Source organism: Cottoperca gobio, chromosome 16 (genome assembly GCF_900634415.1).
Source record: "Cottoperca gobio chromosome 16, fCotGob3.1, whole genome shotgun sequence".
NCBI classification, from domain to species: Eukaryota; Metazoa; Chordata; class Actinopteri; order Perciformes; family Bovichtidae; genus Cottoperca; species Cottoperca gobio.
Genome location: NC_041370.1, coordinates 18004770 through 18030760, shown reverse-complemented (window position 1 = coordinate 18030760; position 25991 = coordinate 18004770). Strand labels below are relative to the sequence as shown.

General features: G+C 38.2%; 1 long non-coding RNA gene across 1 annotated transcript; it reads right to left on the bottom strand.

Annotated features, from left to right (window-relative positions):
- Window positions 1-41: 41 nt before the first annotated feature.
- LOC115021598 (uncharacterized) lies at window positions 42-25167 on the bottom strand. Its single transcript, XR_003833741.1, has 3 exons — window positions 25018-25167; window positions 11363-11611; window positions 42-602 (listed from the first exon to the last, which is right to left on the bottom strand). It is a non-coding gene; the product is annotated as an uncharacterized LOC115021598 (long non-coding RNA).
- Between the last annotated feature and the right edge of the window lie 824 nt (window positions 25168-25991).

Sequence of the window (25991 nt, the reverse complement as noted above, 5' to 3'; positions counted from 1 at the left end):
ATCAAGTGAAATGGGAGAAAGTGCAGAAACTACAACATTACTGAATATTCAAAAGTATTTTATTTATAATAAAAATAAAAAGTGGACTAGGGTCAAAGACTGGACAGAGGCCTAACTATGTCTTCTTTTTGCACTGAGTGATCTATTGCATTAACATAATGTTATGAATTTAATTATTTTTTCAGGGTTTAGATTACACTCACCTGTGTATACACACTTTATTTTCATCATTTCATAAGGATTCAGTTCAAATAAATGTACAAGTATGTTATGTTTAACCCAATGTGGGTCAGATTCAATCCTCTCTATCCTGGTTTATCACAAAATACCTCTCAGCTCGAGGACACGTGAGGTTAAACATCCAATTTAGTTTGATCCTGGAGAGATCCTGCCAAAGATTAATCCAACATGCCTGTGAAATGGCCCTTCATCCAACAGGCTGTGCTGAAATAACACAGACTGTTCTGTTCCCAAACACGATGCAGTAGCTCTCCAATGACCCGGCGTTGCACCACTTCAGGGAGCCCACAGCATTTGTTCTTCCAGCTGGATTAAAGTTCCTTCATGGCAGCGGGAGGAGTTCACTGGACAAGTATTTACAGCTGCAATTTATTGATAAATGCAGATTGGTATGGACATCAAGACATAATGTTTTAGAATAACTATACTGTAATTGTAATGACAAATATGTTTGTATGTGAATAAATCTTCATTTACAATACAATTTATTCTAAACAGTCTAAACATGTGTCAAATACTAACTTGCAATACAGGACAAAATTGATTTCTAGATGTATTTTCCATACTGATTGAATTGTTGTGCATGTTTCTTGATAATATTTGGCTGCTATCCAACATCATGCGCCGTACAGGTCACTTCCCTTTGAAAGTAATCAGCTAATCGTATAAATCTGTTCATTGGGTAAAGATGAGGCCTTCATCTTTCACATTGTATCCATGAAACTGGTCAGACAACACTCTCTTATTAAAATATTGCCAGGGTTATAATATTGACTGAATAAATAGTGTTTACAATGTGCGTCATAGTTTAAAAACAGAAATGTGCTAAAGCAGATTAAAAATTAGAATACAGACCAGCACACCTAAGCAAACCTTTGGGGATTGCATACATTATTACTTGCTTGCACCGCACCACGCACACACACACACACACACACACACACACACACACACACACCCACACACACAAACAAACACACACACACACCCACACACACAAACAAACACACACACACAAACACACATACACACACACACACACACACACACACACACACACACACACACACACACACACACACACACACACACACACACCTTGACAGCACAAACAATTATCCTGACTTGAGCATTCATCCGGCTTAATGCATGTTTGTGAGGAAACGGCATGTATATGTATGTGCCTTCTGCTCTCGCTTAACAGAGGACTAGCCCATGATAACACAGAACCCAGGATAACAGAAATAACACACAGACACAGGCAGGGTTTGCTCTCCCTGGGGGTTGATACTCACAAGGGAAGCACAGGTCACACTCAAGCTCTATTCTTATTGGCTAAAGCCAACTCTGTGTATTTACATACGCATGTGAGTACACAATCTTTTGTCAGTGTGTAGGCTTGCATTGACATATGTGTGTGACATTTTCTTTAATTTATGTCCAAGTATACTGTACGTATGTGTGCACTCACATGCCTCTATCTTTGAATGTGTTTAATTTAAAACCTCCTATGTGGATGTGTGTATGCTGTGTGTAGAAAGAGTGTGTGTGTCAAAATGTGGATATTATGTACATATACTATATATATATGTGTTTGTGTGTGTGTGTGTGTGTGTGTGTGTGTGTGTGTGTGTGTGTGTGTGTGTGTGTGTAGAAAGAGAGTGTGTGTGCCAAAATGTGGATATTATGTACATATACTGTATATATATATATATATATATATATATATATATATATATATATATATATATATATATATATATATATATGTGTTTGTGTGTACCTGAGTACCTTTATGTAAATCATATTATACAACTGCCCATGTTTATTTTATTATGCACAGGTGTATATATTTGCTGTTGCGTAGCTATTGCTGAGGAACAGAGACTGCAGTAGAAATCCCAAAATCCCAAGAGAGCGTAACGCCACACACACACATACACAAGACCAAGGCCTGAGGGGTGTGGTTCCTTTCACTAACTGTGAAAGAAAGGGGCAGGACAGAGCTATAGATAGGGGCAGAAAAAAACAAACACCCCCCAACACACAGGGACACACGCACACAGCAACAGCAGCGCAGGTCATGGAAGCTTAAGATACGACTGCATGGAAGGAATGTTTGTTTTGGACCGACACTCTCGTGTGGAGGGTTGTGACTTATGGCCTTCTTGAAAAATGTCTCTCACACAGAAGGGAAAAACAAACACATTATTTATTTTAAATAAACTGTGGAGCTATAGATGTCTCACACTTATTTCTCAAGGAAAAATTATCCACTTTGTTTATGAATATATTATATGATTTCACTGATTTAGAAAAGGAGACAAATGAGGCCTAGCATAAAATAGTCCACATAAATATGGATTGATTAGTTTTAAATCAACTATGAAGCAGCACTACCTCTGTTTATCTGTGATATTATTTAGTTTGCTACACTGCATGTTTCAGTTCACTCACTGTGAATTTCTTTTACACATGACATGCAAACATTGCATCATCCAAACAGCACCTTATTCAGCACAGAAGATACACTGGTGAAATTGTTGCAATTTCTTTGGACGGCAAAAAACATGACAAGTTATCAACCAGAAAGGGACGTTAATCAAAACACCACACTAACCTTTTAGGCGTCACTTTTCAAAGTTGCCCAGTTGTAATCCAGCGTGTAAAGAGGAGGACGAGGAGGATACAGAAATCTCATCCTACAAGAAGGTGAGAGGGCACTGCAGGAACCAGATATTTGACTCAGACTACAGTGGGATTATGAGGATTGGGTATATAAGCCGATATAGGAAACAATGTGAAGGAGACACTTGACGGTATTGGCAGTGCTGACATTTTTAAAAAAATGAAGTGGTGCTATAATGCAATATAGGGAGCCATGTTGTAGAGAAATTCTGCAGTCATCTACAAACTCCTGAAAGGAAACAAATGATAAAGGATGCTGTGGTGCTGAACTAATACAGGAACCTCATCTCCACAGCAGAGCCATGTGGGACATGAAAAGCACGACTTGCTCATTTAAAACAGCAGCCCGGATGACATTTCACCTGCCTTCCATGAATTCTGTAGTAGTACAGCAGTAGCCAAGGCTAAGCCCCTGCTTCTATACTGCATTAGTGGTTGCCATGGTAAAAGTCCTCCATCCTGCACTCTATCCTGCGCAGACAGAGAGGCAACACACTGCAGTTGAGGGTCTGGGAGTCAGAAACAGCTGAAACCAAAATGACAGCTATCCACAGTTACACAGTACAGCTGTGTGCTAACATGGAGATATATCTGTAAAAGCATGCTGAGACTTTTTGCACCGTATCCATCACACATGTACTGCAACGCAACGACACAAGCACAGCAAGCCTATGGATGAGTATGAGCACATATTGTGTTCACAGCTGTTTTTACTAAAATTGATGTGACATTTTTTCTGTTTTATAATAAAGACCGGCAAAGGGAGAGGGAGGCCATGCCCTGGATTTCAATCAACACAACACTGTGAATATGTGGCTGCTACACTAAGCTACCACACCGCTCACTGATATTTCATTACATCTCATGATGTCATGTTCAAATTAAACTCCACATGCAGAGATACTGGAGCTGGAGGGTTTAAAGCTTCTAAAAGTCATTTATCAGCTGGATTATCGTCAACAGCTGCTCATTAAAGCCAGTCACATCTGGATTTATATGCCATTTGTGTCACATACACAACATGTTCCAAACGACTGTCATTATTATTGTCATATCTTTATGAACTAAGAAATATTTTTTAACAAGCCACGAGAGTTTAAATGTTAGTTTGATGGGAAATAACAGGGACAGTGTAATTTCAAATAGTGAATTTTAGACATGATATAGCAGATGTGGTTTAGATTGGATGGATAAACATAGAAAACATGAATCATGCAATTCTAAAATGATGCCATATATACTATATATATTTAAAAAGTGTGCTTTCAACAATAGAATAAGAGATGACATGAGAATAAAAATCCCCTCACAAAGATGACACTGATATTGGCAGTCTGAGCCAGGCATCCTCTGCTGAGACGAGAGAGCGCTTCCCGAGAGCATTGATTACATTCAGATTCATTTATTAAATGATTGGGCGTATTTTCCACTAATTCAATAATCATAATTTGGTTAGCCTCAACAATTTCAAGCAACAAAACTACCATAAAGAGCTGTATCACATTTATCTCAAATCATCTTTCCGCAGCATAAAACAACATCCTGCACGGCTGGCTCCAGTTCACCTTCAGTTTAATCAATTTAGGAAGCCAATTTTCCTCCAAACATTTCAATATTGTGAAGGACAAGGTTGTTATATCCGTCTTATTAAAAGTGAATACTCTACCATTAGCAAATCAATTGCACTTTCTATTCACATTTGGAAAGGGTTGAACCGACAATGAATTGATGCCCTCCCCCTTCTGTACAAAGCCTGGTGCACTGACACCGAGCTATACGTGAGAAAGCCTTTTCTTGTACAAACTATTTGGAATTGTCCTTTAAACTTCTCCTCTTGCTCCAAAGCAGCTTATAGACAACAATGTGAAGTCGGCCCATGGACGACCTATAGCATGACTGATCCTCTGTAGGTCTGACCAACTGTGTGTGTGTGCGTGGGTGTGTGTCTGTGTGTGTGTGTGTGTGTGTGTGTGTGTGTGTGTGTGTGTATGTGTGTGTGTGTTCACGATACGGAGAATGTCTGACAGAAAAAGAGTGAGTGAAAATTAGACAACAGAAAGGGAGTATTGTGGATGCTAAATCTCAGTTTAAAAGGCTGCGGCATAGAGTCGATAAATTCAATGGTGAGGAGAAGACGCTCCTTTTCAATGTTAAAAGATAATTTGGCTTAACACGCAGTCGTCTTAATGGTGTCATAGACTTCGTGCACCGTCACGCTGATCTCTTATTCTACAACTCATTCAGTGCTATTGCAAGACAAACAAAAAAAGCTTTGTGTTGTTTATGATTGACACAAATAAAAGATGGTGTGTGATATTAATTATCTTTTGTCTTACTATTTAAGCACCTACCATAGATCTAATTTGATTCCAAAAACTAATGAGCCTCAACACAAAATTGCATGCAAGGACAAAATAAAAGTAATGTTAATAATGAGTGAAACTCTGAAACACTGAAATTAATGAATAAATGCGGAAGCTTGAATTTTGATGCATAAATTCAGAAAATCATCTCCTATTTAATTCTTATGAGAGAACAGACATATTGTAATTTCCAACAAACACTGCACATAATCATTCCTAACAGTAAACACACAAATATGTTTGGACAACATAACACAAAGAGCTGATCACACGCAGTAACACACAACCTGCAGCAGCCTGTGTGGATCAAAATCATTTTCAAAAGAATATGAGAGAAATAAGAAGAATAAAACACGCCGTTTGACTTGATATGACTTCAAGGCCTTGAAGGTAAATCACACCATCGTCTAATTCACAGCACTAAAGAAACTTTTGAAATCTTATCATTTTGGTCTATTGTGGGCAAGGTTAAGTGTATACATATAGACCTATATTACCTGTGGAGATAAGAAATATGGAGCATGATGATCTATCTGAATGGTGTGAGTATTTATTATCTGTAGAGATAAGAAATATGCAGCATGATGATAAATATGAAAGCTTAAGAAAAATGAAGCTTCACTTAAAATTATTTTAATTTTGATCTCTATAATTAGTCTGATATAAATCTGAAGAATATATGTATTCTCATCAATATATGGCTTTCTGGCTCACAGTATACCGACATTACTACACTTTTATATTTTCTGTACAGAAATAAACATCACGTTAGAGGTGAAATGATCAGATCGTGTTTAGGTGATTGCTCAGTGCTTCATTTTGTAGGAATTATTAGCGATTATGTCAACAAGAAGAGCAAAAATACTTTATTAAACAAATACATACTCAATAAATACTAATTATATGCGGTGCAGCTGAAATAACACTCTTCTGCATTACAACTTTTGTAGAAAAGACTGGATCCGAAATTGAAAAAAAGAGAATGAACCCCACGCTTTACCCTTTATCCATCAAATGAGGTGCATTTAAGATGTTAAGCCACCTGAGAGCCAGAGGGGGAGCTATGCTGTTCAAACACGTTGAGTCTACTAGTTAGATACAATTTATTAGTTTATATTCTCTCCAAGAATTGGAAAAACAATGAGTGAGATAATTAATTATGCTGATCTATCGAACATCTCTACGCAATTATCATAATAATATTCATCACCATTATTATTACTATAACATAATAATCATTATTATTATTCAATCGAATCAGTAAGTTGCATCTTTTGAAGTATTAACAATACACAACACGATGTTGCAACACATTGTAACATTATGGTTTGCTGTTGAGAAATATGAATCATGTTCTAAAAATGATTAGATTTAAGCGGCGCTGCATTTATTTGTTGTAATAGAAATTACTCTTCTTCCGTGACATTTAGTTTGATTTGAATTGATATTAAACTATGCTGATATGAGTACGCTGTTGTAAGATATAATTGTTTTGTGTGTGTGATGGATTACTGAATGACTTTGCCTTGAACATTATGAGTGTATCTATACATTAACATACCTCCATATTATATCATAAATGAAATGCTAAAATTACACATTTAGCAATTCTGTACATTACTGTGAAATGTGTTTATCTAAGAGAGATTATGAAGCTCAATGGTTTGAGGCGAATTTGTGACTTGTGATATAAAATTAAATGAAATTGACTTGATTTCAAAATATAACAAAACCACTATTGCAAAGTACGATTTCATTGTGAAATTTTAAAGTTAATTTCAAAATATGAAATGCAGAAATATACTTTTTTATTTTGCATGTTGCATGGTATGTAAAGACCAGAAGCAGAAATCCTAAATTTTACAATATACATTTTCCATTGTATCTATTATAAAAACCTAAAAATAAAATAATAGTAGATTACAATAAAATCTATAGAATCCCAATTGACCACATGGAGCAATAATGAGGTAGCTATAAATGTATACAATATCCATATATATATGAGATGTGACTGTGTCAACTTTCATGCTTTCGTCAAAAAGATTACACAACAATTTTGCACAAACTCCACCCCGCTAATGTGGGAAAAATCTGAGAAAACAAATCAGTGTCGTATGAAAACGTGAAGCGACAGAGGCGACACAAGCTTGTAAACAACGGCTATGGTTGCCACTTTGGCTGTCTGTCTCCCTGACCGCTCTGTTAATCCACTTAAGAGACAAAAGACAAAAGACCCACAAAACACCTTCCGACCAACTTATCATTAAAACAATTTATTTGAACTGTGTCCCTGCTATTATAGAATTAAGACTTTTCAGGTGAAAAATACTGAAATTGTACGATTCCAATGTGCAGACATTAAAGGAAAAGAAGCATCCTTGGGTCATCGGGACTCTGCTGTGGTCTGTGTAATTTTTCACGGTGTCTTCTCCCTAGCTCTTTCTCTCTCTCCTCGGCATTCCCTTAACAAAAGCCTCACACACACACATACATCCACTCTGCCGGTGTGACAGACAGAGAGACAAAATGGCTGAATAGTGATGGTGGAGCTGCGTGCTCCTTTATGTGTCGACTAATCAGCCAGCACTAACATGTGTCAACACTACACTCACACTCTCTTCAGAATGGGGACATTGTCCCGCAGACAGAGGGAAAAACTAACACTCTTTCAATATCCTGACAAATCACGAGGAACAAAATAAATAAAGCTTCAGTCGTTGTTAAAATATCTGCAACAAAATATCAGGATAATTACTCTCACAAGCAAGTACGTTTTAGAATTTCTTTTTTTGTAATTTCTAACAAAAATCATTCCTCGCATGCTGTATTTTTATCTGAGCTACTGCTGCAGGTTTTATAACGACAGCTCCTCTGTGACGGCGGAAGACTGGCCGACGGCTACCTTTTGAAGCCTGCTGCAGCAGCACTGATATCCTCCACCACACGTACACATAGTGTCATCAGTAGTCTACAAAACCCGCCTGTCTCTAGTTCTGCTGTATTTTTTATTAAGATAATTGACAACTGACATCAATCCTCAAATGCATAAATAACATTCTGTGGATCTGGAGCCAACCCAGACCATTGATAATATAAAGCTAAATATAAAAATACATGTCTTAGTATTGAAATCGATAGATAGATAGATAATTAGATAGACAGATCATTTTTTCTAAAATAGGGTGAATAAATGTTTTAATTATTTTAACAATAAAATCATTCTCTTCATCCTCAATCAGATCCCCTAATTATCACATCAAAAGCTTGATTAAGCATTTCGGCTTAATGATAAATAAGGGAAGACTGCAGGAATAGAAACATAATACAGTGATAGAGATAATTGAAAATTAAATTGACAATGAACACTATTTTAGTTTGAACCGTTATTCAAATTTGCACTGTTCAAAATTAAAAATGCAAAGAAAAATTTGACACGTAACATTTTAGCCGCACTGTTTCGGGGAATCTTTTGTGAGCCTGTAGATTTGAGTTTTTGCGTGTCAAGCCGTTTCACTCAACCACCGTGCATTAACATACTGGGAGAAGGACAGAGAGCGAGAGGGAGAGGAAAAGAGGTGGAGAGATAATGAACCTGTGTCTGCTACTGCTATAGGCAATCAGGAACTAACCTTGTGAATAATCAAGGCTTGGCAGGCTCGAGCGAGAGAGGGGGTGAGAGAGGACGAGAGAGAGTGACTATAGCACCAGTCTCTAATCCTATCAGTCCGGTCCACGGTGTGTGTGTGTGTGTGTGTGTGTGTGTGTGTGTGTGTGTGTGTGTGTGTGTGTGTGTGTGTGTGTGTTTAAGTGTGTGAGGGGTGTTTCTTTAGGACAGCTCCCAGTGCGAGCAGTGAAAGACAACCTGAAATCAAAGCCTAAACGCATCTGTGTTTGTGTTTATCACACAATGGCAAACCTTCTCTCACCGAGGCCTTCCATACATCCCTGTGTGTTTCTCTGCCTCGCCATGCATTTCTGGGGGTTTATTTTGTGCCTGTGTGTGTTACATATCGATGCTCTTCCCTTGAAGTGGCTTTCTCTTTAGGCAGTGCATGACTGTCAACTGCCTGTAGGGCTTGTGCTGGGTAAAAAGGCATGTATTAACCCTGACACTGCTGTGCTGGTTTAAGAGTGGGGTTTGCAGGCATTGTATTTGCATCTATCAGTGTTGTGACATTGCTGTGTATTTGTTGAGGAGGGGTCAAGTAGTTGAGGCTAGCTTTACAATGGAAATAACAGAGCGCATCTGATGATAAAAGTTTGTATAAAAGTTGTCTTTTATATGCTCATATATACACGAGAACCCCCACAGTGAAGATGAATAGCTGCTATGACACCTCGTTGTGCATTCTACAAAATACTTGTATTTTATATAATAATAAGCTAATAATAATGATAATGAAAGCTCTACAAAGGTTTATTATTACGTATGTATTATATTGTAAGCTTGGTCCTGGTGCTCCCTACATAGCAACTGCCAAGCTGCTTGCAGTTCTCCTTTTCAACAAGGACGGGATTGGAACAAATGACCCCTGCTCTCTCTGTGTGTTTGTGTGTGTGTGTGTGTGTGTGTGTGTGTGTGTGTGTGTGTGTGTGTGTGTGTGTGTGTATGGCAACACAAGCAACAGCTGAAGCCGAGGACAGGTGGACAGAAGGTCGCCATCCCCCACTAATATGCACACAAATATTTTAACACACACCAGGTATGTGTTAGCATGTTTTTGTGGACACATATGGACACAGATCTCACATACTTAGCATACAAACAAAACTAGTAAGTGCATTGTTCAACATGCGCACACACACACACACACACACACACACACACACACACACACACACACACACACACACACACACAGACACACACACACACGCACACACACACACACACACACACACACCCTTCTCTAACTCGTGTACAAATAAAGAACTAAAGAACTAAACAGCATCGACAAACTAAAATTATGGTGTGACAGAAATCAATATTACAAGAATTCAGTATAGAAACAAAAATGACAAAGCCGTGTCTTCTGTCTTACGAAGCCGTCCGTAAAGCATATTTCTCGCCCTCCATCTTACAGCTGGCTGGCCGACAGGCAGACAAAGAGACACTACCGCAGTGTGAAAATATACTGACGTAGCTGGCTTCTCTGTGGCTGAGATTTAGTCTGTGTGTGTATGAGAGTGTGTCTATGCTTTTGGAATCGAAGTAAATATGAATTTTACGTTTTGGAGTGTGTCTGTGAGCAAATGTACAGATGCTTCATGCCTTTTTACTTTTGGGTATGCATCGAGTTTGTCTTCATGAATGTTCACGTTACTTATTGTATATGCGTGCATGTCTTCTTCTTGCATTTTGTTGATGTGCTCATGTGTGTTTATTTGTGCGTTTCAGGTGTACTGTGGGGATGGGCAGGTTCTAGGTGTAGTAATCTGAATTTTCAGCACCTCAGTGTTCGCTCTTCTTCCTTCCCCCTTTCTCACTCTGTGCCTCATCCATCCCCTTCCTCTCCTCTCCTCTCCTCTCCTCTCCTCTCCTCCCTGACGATTTAATAAAGCTGGTTGTAAATAAAATTGCAGTGCTAGAATTTGAATGCCGATCTTTTTCTTACCTTCTGTCTGGTTAGACACACAGAGGAAACTAAAAACACTGGCGTCTTGGTAGGGAAACAACACACACTCAGGCAGAATACATTTAGACATGTATATAGAACCTCTCTCCACTCGACTAGTAATAGTGATATTACTAATAAAACATACGTATAGCCTTACAATATAAGGCATGATAAGATGAATGGATTTGGTTGTTTCTAAAAGACCTAGTGATACCATAATGTCATTGGTTAGCTTGGTTTTAGCTACTAACTAACAATGCTAACGAGCTGTTTCATGATAAAGTACCACTGATACATTTCTAATACAGCAGCAATGTATTTGACACAACTAAACAAATATACTAAATCATTTTACTATAATGCACCAGTTGATAAAACCTGAACCCTAAGAGAAGCAAACATAGCACAGGCCACAGTGATGTTTTAAATGTGTGTGGTGCAGATGCTCACCTGTTTTAAGGCGATTGCTAGCAGTTTGCTAGACTCTGTATGATGGAGGCCTGCTGAGGGCCATGCCTTCACTTCTATTTCACACAGACAAAACACAAAGAATGGGCCATCAGTTAATCCTTAAAATCCTGTCAATTTAGAGTAAAATAAAGAAGAGAAAAATGGTAAAAATAGTCACCCATCTTTGGAGTAGGATGAAATTAGAAAGTAGACGGAGAGAGAGGAGGTGATGAGGAAAGAGCCCAAAATCTAAAAAGAGAGAGAGCAGAGACACACTAGCACTTCATTGCTCAACTTTAAACTTTGAGAAAAGGAGCAACAGATGCAGTGGTGGTGTATTGTGGAGGGTATTAGGGTGAGGGACACCCCAAAATCTCCCCCGCTGCGTGTATGCGTTTGTTTGTGTGTGTGAGTGTGACAGCAGGGAGCAGCTCAGCACAGGACGCTGCACGCAGCAAGGGGCCATTAGACATGGTGGGGTGACCCACATAAAAGACCCACACACACACACAAGCATGAAACTTTCCTTTTTACGGCCAATGTGCCATGATAACCATAAAGCCGGGATTCTTTAGCATTGGGTTTAGTATGGCCATTGTCACACGGTTCTCACAGAGGAGGCAACTGCTGGTCCAATAAGCCTCAATATATTCAGCACAAGTCCAACAAACTCTTTTCAGTGAAAATTTTTCACTGTATGTGTCTTCTGCTGTACTTTAGCTCGTGTTGCCATTCTGTTTAGTAAGTCTCAACACTTTTGCTTTTGTCATGAAAGACTAATTTCTTTCTGTCAGCATTGATTGAATTGTGGTGACATGATGGCGAGGAACAGTATTTCCTCCCTATCATGGCAACAACACAACAAACTAAAGCCTCAAAATCATTATTTAAGGCCTCTCTGTCAGTCTCAACAGAAAATGAGTTCATAAACTTCCCAGGCCAGGTTTTCTTCTGCAAGCTATATTGCATTACATTGGATTACATTACTGAATATTATACAGGTGTTTCTGTTATGGTGCCCAAACCTTTACATGCCAGTACAAAGTTACAAAGCAAGTTTTTCCTTTTTCAATCTACATGTGCATTAAGTGATTGGACTCTTTACAATGATTGTTGCAGGCACTTATATATATAATGACACTTTATAGCAGTTAATTGTGATATGTTTACAATCAACTTCTAAAACGAAGATGCCATCTCTCTTGTGATATTTTAATTTCCCCTCTAAATGATTACAACAGTCACTGCAAACTGACTTCAAGTGTGCATTTTTTATATGTAGCATTATTGACAGACAGTTCAGCATGTTTTGTACAAAGACATTAAACACAACAGGACTCTACATAAAAAACACAACACTGTTGTGGAAATCAATTCAGCCATTCTTCAAGAGCCATAGTGGGCCACGCCCACAACGTGCACCTCTGCTAGAAGAAAGCAATCAATTGTCTACTCAATAATATCATTAAATGCAATCAATATACAGTATATTTCTATTATTCAGAATCCAAATGAAAGTGCCCCGATATTGTATACTATGTCGGATGTTTTTTACCAAATAGTCTTAGTACTATAACACTTTATACACAACTGGGACCAAAATAGAGACTAAGTGACAACATTACATGTTTAGTTTTTATTTTAATGGAAAATTGCCAAATTGGCATTTATAGTTCTTTCATAGCATAAGTGCTACTAATTCTAGCTTGTATGACTGTGGGGGGTGTAAATGGGTTTCTATTCACCTTGGACTAGACTTTCTTTTGACAGTAAAAAAAAATTCTGATTATAAATGAATCTTTTACAAACCATGAGAACAAATCTGAATCTATGTTCCTTGTGTAGACAGTTGTGAAGTTGTTGATTTGAGGAGCTTGTCTTATATTCCACAAGGTAACAGAAGCAATACAAAGTTATTATGTTCACTAAGGCTTAAAGTGCAAACATAAACCAGTGAACCTGGTGCAAACAAACTCATAGGTAACTCTGTCTACCCAAAGTAATCTACTTCATGATAATCTGTGATAGATTGCTACCCTTATGGTGATCTATTCATCTAAATCAAGTCAAGGTTTTACCTATGAATCCCAAAATCAGAATATATTTTTTCATATTTTTTCATATTTCACTTCACAATCTGTATATTATCCGACAGCCTCCATCATTACACCCTCGAGTATCTGTTCCTATATGAACAGTATGTGGCATACTTTCAGTATGACAAGGCTAATTATTAATTTGACTAAGCTGAGGCAGCATCAGGTTCTCCAGTAACTCCAACACAATGTTTTGTTCCGTAATAAATCTTGAGCCATGTCTTTTTTCTCTCAGATAATTACAATTTGGCTGCACAGCTCCACTTCCTCACAGTGCTTCACAGCAGACAGATTGTTGAGTTGGTGTTGGCCTGCAGTTCTGAAACTCTCCTTCTTTCATTATCCTTATCTTTCCATATCTCTCTCTCCTGCCCCCACAACACACATTCATATACATTGCCAGAGGGATTTGCAGCAGCTAGGCAGAGCGTACGTGTGTCTCTGTGTGTGTATGTGCACATGCACAGCGGGGAGTTGCCAATTACAGCAGTGATTAAAACCCAGTAGTGTGGAAAGGGAGAGGGAGAGAGAGAGAGCAGGAGAGGGAGGGAGGAAGAAAGAAAAAGAAAGGGGTATGGACAGACAGACAGACAGACAGATGGACAGACAGACAGACAGACAGTCAGACAGACAGACAGACAGACAGTCAGACAGACAGACAGACAGACAGACAGACAGACAAGGACACAAACGTGTTCCTACACATGCAGCCTTTTCCATAAATGCTACAGCATTCTACTTGTGATATTTGTGGACAGCCTGAGTCAAAAATTCCGGAAATGGACCCAAGTAGAATCTCAATCTCGCATTTTGTGTCAAAATAACCATCATTATTGTAAGTAAGATAATACCAGATAGTCATGAACAAAGTGCATTTGGTCAGGAAATAAAGTCCATCGAAGGCAACTTTGACTACAGCAGTCACCAGCGTATGTGAAGCTTAGTAGAGAGAAACAGAGAGAAAGATATGATATGGGATTAATGTGAATATAAATTATGCATATTTAAACTCTCCTTTCCTCTTTTCCAGTCCACAGAATCAGACACTGGGCGTGAGCTCAGCCCCAAAATCCAATAGTACACATGGCAAATTCTTGTCCTTTGCATTTCCCACTTCTCCCCCATTTAGCTCTGACCCCCTCGCCTGCTTTAACCATGGAAAATGAGCTTCACGTGGCTCATGTGTCGCAAAGAGAAAGGGAGAAATCCCTCGCAATGAATGAGGAGAAAGAGTGAATGGAGAGAGACGGGCAGAATGACAACAAGGGAATGACAGAAATGGATCTTTCCCTCGGCAGGACTTTGTGATTGATAAGATATTTCACATTTCAAGGAGTAGAGGCTGCTGCATCGCTGAGTTGATGAACTGTATGCCTCACTACATAAGCTGGTGCCTGTGGAGAGGAGAGGTACGTAAGAGCATATGAGGAGAGGCTGTGAGAGGAGAGAAAACATGAAGAGGAAAAGAAAGCATATGAGTGAGGCAAAGATCGCATATAGGGCAGGAGACAGAAGTAGAGGAGGAATATGTGGAAGACAAGGGCAAAAGAAGTAGTACTGTGCATACAGAAATAATGTTTCAATGATAACATTCTGGGTGTCGAACATTACAGTTAATACAGCTGGCATTAACATGTTATTCAGAGTAAAAGGAATTTAATGTCGGTAACATTTGAGTGTATGTTTCACTTTTTCTACAGCCCTTTATGTGTACATAGCTGAACTGGTCTTAGTAGTATTCTTTACATTGCACCATTTGCATACTTTGCATACAAACATGATGCTTCCTTCACATCACAGGTTAGAGCATATGGTCTCTTTCTTCCAAGAGACCTGGCTGATGTTCACCCAAAGTGATACAACTGCATATCCATCTATTATTCCTCTAACTGAGCGATGCTACCCAATAACCTTTAAATGACAAAGTCACAGTGTTGTCACACTGGAAGATGCTGGTGGCTAAAACACTCAAATGTAACAACTCAACCACCAGTTTTCTCTCTACAGGGTTGGACAGATATAACAAACATGTTTCTTCAACTTATAACGTGAAGTCACGTGGTGCATTCGTGTCATGTCAGATTTACCATAACTACAAGCTCCCCACTGAGAAGAACCATTTGCGTCAGCCTCCTGGTGTACTTACAAGCAAGAGATGTGATATTTTTGTGGGCTTAGAAAATCTCTTTGCATCACAAATTGAAAACATGTGTTGACATGGGATGCACACACTGAAATAAATCCACTAATGTTGACTGTCAAGTGATTTAAACTACTTAAATTCATAGTAAGTGACCAAAAATGAGAACATCTGCTGCAGTTGTTTTTAAATCTTCCTTTTCGTTTGTGGTGAAATAGAAATAATAGAACAATCTTAACACGTGTTATTCTGAGATTAATACTGTTTATGAAAACATCAAATAAAAAAAAACTATATCAACATATAAGTGATGTGTTAAAACACTAAATGTTAACACACATTTCAGATTGTGTCGAAACCATCATATTATCAGCGCAAGCTAGGGGGCTAGCTAATTCCAATAAGAGATAACAACATCGAGGACAAGCAGCACAAATCAATACATGATGACTTGCCATTGTTCTTGCCTCTGCATGGTTGCTGTCAAATGTGATTGAGGTTACAGGTTAGTGCACCATTGCTGTTGACTAAAAGCCTTTTCATATCTTCAACATGTTCACTGTTCAGACACAAAAACTCTTCTTTTTAACTGTCCCTGTATTTATAAGCTTCAGAAGATGGAGAAGTTGCTCAGCCCTAAAATGGAGCTTGTAATCCTTTAAAATAAAAAACAAAATCACCAGAAGTAAAGGAACAAGGTTGTTCTGAGTAATTATGGACCCTTCAATAGATCAGTGATAAATAGGCTGTTTTGAGTATTGATTGTCCAAAGGAAATCTTCGTCAGTGTTTGTCTGTTAAACACGACAGTATATCCCATCGGACGGACAGAGAATGGTTTGTAAACACATTTTCAATATAAATTTGATATTTTGTACCTCAAAGCTGAATCAAAATTCCTTGATTTATTATATTCATCATATCGAAAGCCAGGCTGCCTCTTTCTAATGAAGCCAGTGGACAGTTTGATGTGTGTGCGTGTTTGGTGTGTGTGTCTGCAGAGTGGCAGGTGAGTGAGCTATCTGCAGTGCTCACATACTCACCCCCTGCTGAGTTTAATCAATACCATTCTAAATTCCAGCCTACACACACACACACACACACACACACACACACACACACACACACACACACATGCACATGCACACGCACACACACAAACACACACACCTTGCCATATCTTTCTGTTACTCACCAAGGGAATACTAAGCATGAGCAACTCCACACTCCTCCTCAGTATATAAACAGGGTGCACACACACACACACACACACACACACACACACACACACACACACACACACACACACACACACACGCACACACACGTAAAGGGTGAATGTGTGTATGTACTCATGCTTGTGATTTTGTTTGTGGCTGTGTGTCCATAACGGGCGGGGCTAATTAATTCTAGACCATCTTATCCACTGGGAGAGTGGAATATCAAGATTGATCAAGAGAGTGTGTGTGTGTGTGAGGTGTATAGGGAAGCTTCTCTAGAGGATTCAGTCAGAGCAGCAGTCGGATCGATTCAAGTTCACCCATGATAGGGGGGGGGGGGTTAGGGTTAGCAAAAGAAAAAAGCTGAACAACATGTGTCCATCATATTGTTAATCTAATGATAAAAGCCTGTTTTCACTTCTTTACTATTTGTTTCTATTAACGTTTCATTTTAATATTTATTAATTTATTATTTCAGGCAGAAGTATCAGCACAATAGTCTCCTCTTCCTCTTGTGCTCAAAGGCACTCGGCCAGTAGTTGTTGAGGGCAGGAGGACATGTTTGTTCACTTTCCCCCTCCTACAGATTCCCATCCACTCTTGGGACTGAAATCATTGCTGTTTCCGTAAACATTTTCAACCTCAAGGCCCATAAACTTGACTGAACATGTATTTAAGTTGTTATTAGAAATATTAATATTTTGGAAATAAAAATAAATACGACATTGGATGCTATCTTTTAGGGTATTTATGTAAACTGGTGGATCATAGGACTCAGAAGTTAATGTGAAGGTCACTGATACTTTCAGTTGTTTTCTGCATCATTTGTACAGAAACATGAGAAAGTGAAGGGTGTGTTATGTAACAAAGGTCATGAAGTGCTGTTGATGGGAAACACCACAAACCAAATAGGAAGTCAAACCTCACCACTATTTCTGCTTCCTCTTATCTTTTTCTTTTTTTTTCCCTTTTAACACTTTTAAGTTGATGTTTGGTTTTTAATTGACATTTGTTTGAGACTACAGCATGCCCATTTCCATCATGTTTGGAGGAGTGTATTTAGCAACGCAGCAGCCTGTGACGCTGTAACAAAATGTTTTTTGAGCATAGAAAATAACCAGGAAAAAATGAATGCACCAGTTTCATAGAGTTGACTGTGGATAAGTGAATACAACTAATCAAACTACAAATTAAATAACAGAATGGCAAACATAATGCATTCAAAGTTAAAGGTTTATAAATATTATATGTTGTGTATTTTGTTCAGGGAACCCCATTTTTGATAGTACATGTAAGTTTACACACGTTTATATATTTAATATTATTACACAGTGTATAAAGCGATTTTATTATAGTATGATTGTCACAAGCCTAAACATAATGCTTCACAAGCTCATATTTGATTTTTGACTTTGTTGTTGTTGATATAATTAGAAAGCAGTGGGTTGCAATCAATTAAAATTCCTACTAAAAATCCTGGGGGGATCATAGGGCAGAGGTGTGCAGCTCTCTGAGTATAACTCACAAGCTATTTACGATCTGTTTCGAAGCATCCCCATCCCTGCTGTCGATCTCCACTGTGCAAAAATAACGTTGTTAGAAAAATCTGGGAATGGGCCGCTTTGAGACGGAGGATAATTAAGGAGAATACGGAGCCAGTGATTTTACCAGTCACACTTTTCCTCTCCTTTCCTGTCCCTCCTGACACCTTGCTCCCCCACTTACACACACACACACTTCCAGCAGCCCACCTCACACACACACACACACACACACACACACACACACACACACACACACACACACACACACACACACACACACACACACACACACACACACACACACACTACCGCCACCACCATCAACCAGCTCCCCTGCTGTGAGAGCAAACACTCATCGTACATGATCACCATGACGATATGGAAATATGAATTATGCATAAAGGCCGCCTCGCCTCGGCTGTGGGTACAAAGCCGTGTGGGTGATATTCTCCTTTCAAATGATATGGGAAATATCCCCTTAGTATTAATAATATAATAATCTATTCTACCACATTATTCTCTGCTGTATTACTCGTAGATTTGTGATTGGTTACGTGTTCCACACATTTAATACCCCCATACGCGCTGAACATGGAACCATTAACACATTTAATTCAGAAAACATTGCATTGTGTTAATATTAAAATTTGCATAAATGATGAAAGATTGTATTCATACTCCAAGCCTAATCACAGAAACACAGAGCAAATTCCAGCACTGCCCTTTAATAAACTCTTACAGCAGTGGGGGTGAATGTAATTATATTTTGCTGACTTTGCTTTTCTTAATGTTCTTCATTGTGTCATTCCAAGGTCACAGTGCAATTAAACATCCTCACAAAGAGAGTGCATAATAGGCATGCAAACATTTAACACAAAGTCAATATGTTGTCTATTGTTTATTAAATTGAGTCCAAATTGTATTATAGGCAGCCATTTCATCAGCTCGGTATTCAAGGGATCCTGACAGTGTGACAGTATGAAACAGCTCTCTGCGTCTAAACCCTGGCTAGAGCCATCTATCTAACACACTGGCTATTATTAGATTTTTGTTTAATACAAATTTGACATTGAGATTATTGAAGTAGCAACAGACCCAGTGTTGACAGGCAGACAAAAACGTGTCTGGGTGTATTTGCCAAGAAAAAAGCAGTTCCTGGAAGTGAAACTAAAACAGAAGAGGTCCAGAGAGGCTCTGAAACATGGGAATCGGTACTGTACAGCAGGCTCGCTTAAACATGGCTGACTGGAAGGTTACATTATGGCTCCATGCAGTTTCCATATAGTTGGTATTAGGTGAGCCAATGGGAAGAATATCTTTGGTAAAAATAAATGGCTGACAAGGTCTAACACATAAACAAAAGCTGTTCTATTTCATTTGGCAGCAACCAGCCATATTATAATTGTATAATATAAATCACATTACATTTTGGCTGATGTTAACATTTTTTGTCCCAGTCACCCTGCAGGCAAATAAAAATGACCATATTATTCTAAATTCATCTTTGTTAATCAAACAAAATAATATATTTAATAATTTCTGCAATGCACCCTTCTTATCCCACATAATGTAATATTATTAATGATTATTCACACGTCTTCTAAAACATCTTGTCATGGTGGTCGTGATTCCTGCAAATATGTAATGTAATACATATCTCATTGATATTAAGGGCTTTTTTCAGTCAATTCTCCACAGGTTGGATGAGAGTAACTTTCAATATCAAAAGCTGTTTAGATCTTGAATCAGGAAGAAAATGGCCTTCTTGAATGCTTCAGACTTACAGTAAATGTAACATTTTATCATATCTGGACTTTTACACAGCCTGGATCACTGCACCATCTGTGTTGTTTGAGAACATCGTACAATTTAAAGAAACGTGTACAGCTATAAGGTTGATAGGTATAGGTGTTGGTATTGATTTATAACATTCTTATGTGTTCCTACTGTTAAATGCTTATTCTATGAAAAATTAAATCACAATAAAATAAACAAACATTTATTTGAAGTGTAAAATATTTTAGTAAAAACGGGTGAACAGAAAGCCATTAAAATAATTTTGTATCTGCAAAGGCAATCATACACTCCAAATAAGATAAACAGATGTTTTTTGTAATACTATAAATAATAATTTTACCCTGATATTTAGCATTGTGAAATGCTCACCACACTTTAAACACAATAGAGGGGATTCAAGTTGCTTTATTCATTAATACATTGTTTCAGTTAAGAAACCACTGCATCTTGTGTATTTAGTATCTGCACTTCATGTTATAATACATTACTTTCACTGATCTGTGCCATTAACCAAAATACATTTTTAACAGTAAATATTTAAATGGTCAAATAACACAAACATGTTACTGTAAAGGCCGAGTTTATAATGCAATACATTTGAATTGTTTTGACATTTCCATTATGTTTGTCAGCATGTGTTTGTGTATAAATGTGTAGCATTACCACTTATTTGATGTTCTTGGGCCTTAATACTATATGTTAACAGTATAAGCCCGTCTTATTATTTACTCAGTGTGGCAGAGTTTTGCTACACACTAAACAGAGGTGACAGAAGTGTGTGCATGTGTATGTGTCATTTGGGTATAGGTGCAACGGTGCTGACGTCCCCACAACTGTCTGCTGACACATCCTCAGTATGTAGGAACCATCTCTCACACTGCATTATTTAAAGGTAGAGAGGGAGACGCAGACAGGGGGGGGGGAGGGAGAGATTCATCCTTCAACAACATATCTCTACACTGTGTCTGAGTTATAAACCGCTGCAAAACTTGACTAATTACAGCGCTCTCTTCATCTGTGTCTTTCTTCCTTCATTACCCAGGTGCTTTTCTCTTCTCTCCCCTCTACTATTTTCTATTTGCTTCTCCGCCACATCTCTATCTCCTCTCTCCTCTCCCTCTCTGCCTCTCCCCTCTCCTGCTAGAGCTAACAACATGCCAGAAGAAATATGATTAGCACAGCGGAAAGCTGAGAACCACAGTTTGCTGGAGAAATGACACATTCGCTGCACAGTGCTGAGAGGAAAGGTGAAACGGAGAGACAAGGTGTGACTATAATAATACCAGGGCAGCACAGCGACTCAGTGGTTAGCTCATTTAGCAAGTTTGAGTGTGGAGTTTGCATGATCCCCCCTTGTGTTTGCCGGGGTTTGCTGCCACAGCCCAAACATACACAGGTCAGGGGGATCGGAGAGTCTAAATTGCCCCTGAGTGCGACTGTTTGTCTATCCATATTCACCATTTGATGCAATGGCAACCTGCTTTTGGAGTTTCCTTTTCCCTTTTCTCAATGCATGCTGGGTAAGGCTTTAGACCTTGCCCCCCTCCACTGTGACCGTGAATAGGAATGAGGAGGACCAAAAGAGTCAGTAATCGCAATATTGTATCATTCCATTAAATGAAAAGCATCTTTAAGTCTGTTGAACCGCAAACCCTGAAATATACATACATTTCGGAGATAATACAGGGGACACAAATACGATGAAAGTAACTAAACAGTAAATACCGAATGATAACATTAAATACTGCAATCATAATTTGTCAGAACTTCATCTTTAGGGTTTTTCTTTGGCTCCACCTAAAATACTGCGATGTAGTTCTGTGCGTCATTAATTGGTTAGCATTCATGCAATGCACACTCCCACAATTCTCCTCACATAACCCCTGTCCATATTTGAATTTGAGCAGGGGAACACGTTGTGAGCACAGCTCCGATTCCCATCTCAAACTGTTTAACAAACTACACACTGCAGTAAAATACAAAAAGGAGAAACACAAACAACAATCAAATGTACTAAAGGAAAGATTTATAAAGTTGGACTTTTCACCCAAGAGGAAGAAGAACAAAACTATTATTGAGACAACAATGATAGAAAAAAGGCTTGAAGTCTAATCAACAGTTCACTGAAAATGATGATTAATTAAAGATTAATTGGAGGACTAATCATGATACTGCTGAATCTTTAACAAAGCACAACCCGAAATGAAAGAAAAGAAATATTGACAGTGACAATATGCAATCACGAGTTGTAACTTCAATGTAACTTTTGGAAAGTCTGTCTTTAGATGAAGAATGAGTATTTCTAAATTGGTAAAAAAAAAAAAAGAAGATAGACAAAGGAGGAAGTGAGGGAGAGAAACAGAGACTTTGAGAGAATGAGGGAATGCAGGAAAAGACGAGAGGGTAGGGAGAGAGGGAGAGAGGGAGGGAGAGCGGAGTGGTTTAAGGCCGACGTGAAAGCCAGCAGGTCACAGAGGTTCCCTTTGAATTTAGAACAAACCACAAACAGTGAATGTCTACTCCAAAAGGCTGAATGACTGATTATAATGGCTGCCTGTTTCGATCTTGTCCCGCCAGCCTCTCAGCACTGCTTTCTTTAAGAGTGCTGTGACTAGTGAGCTAACATGTGGGCAGGCCTACCATTTACAATTACAATTTAGGCATTTAGCTGACGCCCTTATCCAAAGCGACTCACAATAAGAGCAGCAATAGAGAAGGCTATAGTGTCTGTGAATCCTGTGATCCTCAGCAGCCTGGTAAACACACAATGTGAAGAACTTCAGAACAGGTGCAGTGCCAAACAAGTGAAAGGAATACAGAGAAGAGACAAAGACAACTGTACAATACGCAAGTAAGAATCAACATGTCCCATGAATGGGAAAACCTAAGTGATACTACACTGTGTTAATACAGCTACTTTATTTGTTCTGACCTTAAAACCACCCAGCAATCAAACATCTCACATTGACAGTACGGGTCGTATTGTATTTGCATAATGATGTAAATAGTTACTTTCATTAATTTCTTTCAGCTGTAGTCAGTGATTCATTCATGACAAATTATTAGGAATGTTTACAGACAGAGTGAAGTCTGGGCCTCCTGTTCCAGTCCATGATCTTGGTGTGGTAAACATTCATACACTGTTTTTTTATGTTTTATGTACATAGTATTAGTGGTATTACAATTACAATTACAATGGTATATGCATTAATAGTAGAATTTACTAATCAGATTTCAGATATTTAGAGAATAATATTGGACCAAGAAATAAGGCAGGCCGTAAGACACTAACCTATCCTCTCAAGCAAGCAATTAGAAAACAATGACACTTACTGAACGTTGAAGGTTATGTCAAGGTCAAGCTGAGCACTCACCATTGTCTGCACATCATCTTGAGTCTTAACTCCATCTTAAAACAACCAAACCAGTAGAAGAGTCGTTCATAATATACAATCTCTAACATCCGTTCTCCTTTTGCTAATATTCTGCGGTGCAGTGTGACAGTACAGACTTACAGGTCTTTGCAGGAACTATAATACTCCTCACACTTCTTGTCAGTCCACTAAATAAAACAAAAGATCAGATGCCATCAATCTTCCCACTGTACTGAATAGAAAACTGTGTGTATATCTGTTTTAAATCTCATTAACCACTACAGTATTGTGCACAGCAAAATAATGCAGATAGGAGAGACCTAACACACTGCAATGACCCCACTAAAACTCTACTATTGCATCACACACACACACACACACACACACACACACACACACACACACACACGCACGCACACACTCACACACACACTCACACACACACACACACACACACACACACACACACACACACACACACACACACACACACACACTCACACTCACACACAGAAATCACTGGCAGTAACCCTGCAAACTAATCCCTTACATGTGATGAGGCACATCTTATCATCACCAACACATTCATAAGAAGGCATACATTTAGAAACCCTGCAAAGTTATAGAAAACTATTTAAAAACAGATTAACTGAGTAAATATCAATGCACCAGAATAACACTTACATTATAACTGCAAATCATTTCCTATGCAAAATAAGTCCAGCATATACTGAGTTAACATCAACGTCATTTTCTTTTTTTCCTTTTATGCATAAATGTCAACAATTGTTTGCCTGGCAGAAAATAACTCTGATTGGCCAGAGGAAGTGTGTGTCTCCTCCCTTCTTCATGGTATACAGCTTAGAAACCTGTTGTTTTGTTTGTGTGTAAGTTTCCATTCAACCAGAATTCAGAAGCATGAAGTGAATGATAGAAACACTCTGACCCATTGCATATTTAAGTGTTAATGTATCATTTCAGTAATCTGAACATCTACCATCACAGCGCTACACATGTCTAATAGATGAGTACATAGTGTTGAAAGATAAAACCTTAATGTTATGTCTTCAGGAAAAGATAAAGTATTATAATTACTTTGGGACTTATTTTTACTCCTCATATGTAACAAATTATCAAGCCAAACGAGCACTAGTCTCAAAATTAAAATTACAGCCCATGCTAATACTCTGCACTCATTACATGTAAAGTTTCAATTTATTAAGATAATATTGATTATACCTCAATGATAGTTTTGTTATTTAAAATAAATAAAATATATTTTTTCTATTTTCTATTTTTGATAACTGTAATATAATACAATTATATTCTAAGAAAATAACATCTTAAAATTAGAAACACTTTTTTTTTGTCTAGAGCAAACATCTTACAGAGATTTATTTTCTTGCAAGCACACAAACCATTTCTAAGAAGAGAACAGCATAGCAAACACAGAGCAGACTAAAACCAAACAGAGCAGGTACTCACGCGGAAAGATGCAGAAATATCCCCCAAACACACTCAAATGCAGAAGTCTGTCTACTATCCTGTCAGGGTGCAAGCTAGTTGCCTTGGCCCTGGCTTGGCGTTATTTGTGAGCCAAATCCTTAAAGAACAAGAAGCTTTCTCTGTGCCTAAACCTGCCGACAGACAGGGGGCTTTGAAGGCCCCCAACCGAGCTCTGCACAGAGCTTTGAAGCCAACTGAAAACTCTGCTTTATGGGACTAAATGAAAGCGAGGAAGAAGGGAAAGTTATATTAAAAAAACGAAGGGAAATCGAGCACTGTTGCTTTTCTCTCTCTGCAGGTTCGTGATTCTGAGTTTGTGTGTAGTTTGATGATTAAGTGCAGTCTTTGTTATGGAAGATTTTCTTTTAAATCTTAGACACAAATCATTGTTATTACGTTGCAGCTTCTAGTTATTAGTAATAATAAATAACATTACATTTAAAAAGAGTCTATTTAAAAATAACTCAAACGAATTGAGATGTATTCACAAATCATTGCAGCTCTACTGTAAAACGTATTTGTTAACATTTAGCAAATATATAATCTGTGCAGCATTTTCAGATTTATAAAAAGCATTATTAGGAAGAAAAGCCTGGTTACTACTTTTTATTGATGACGATTAAAGGGTTAAAATATGCGCAGTATGAATTATGTATTTTCTCACTTACTGACGACGATGACAGACTGTGTATAATATTTATAATTTTATGACGATCTAAATATGATATTAGGAAAATGCTGTTGTGCATAATAAGAGTCATACATCTATTATTCACAGCATATTTCTGGAAATGTTATTGCTGTAACATGATGGCAGATACTCTGCCTCCTGGCCAAAGCCTTCCTAATAACGAAAATGTTTGCTCCTAGTTCCTGGACTCAGAGGGCCACGTTTATTTCTATGTCAGGCCGCCGTCATTATGAAATTGTTCATTCTGAATTACTTTAAAAAA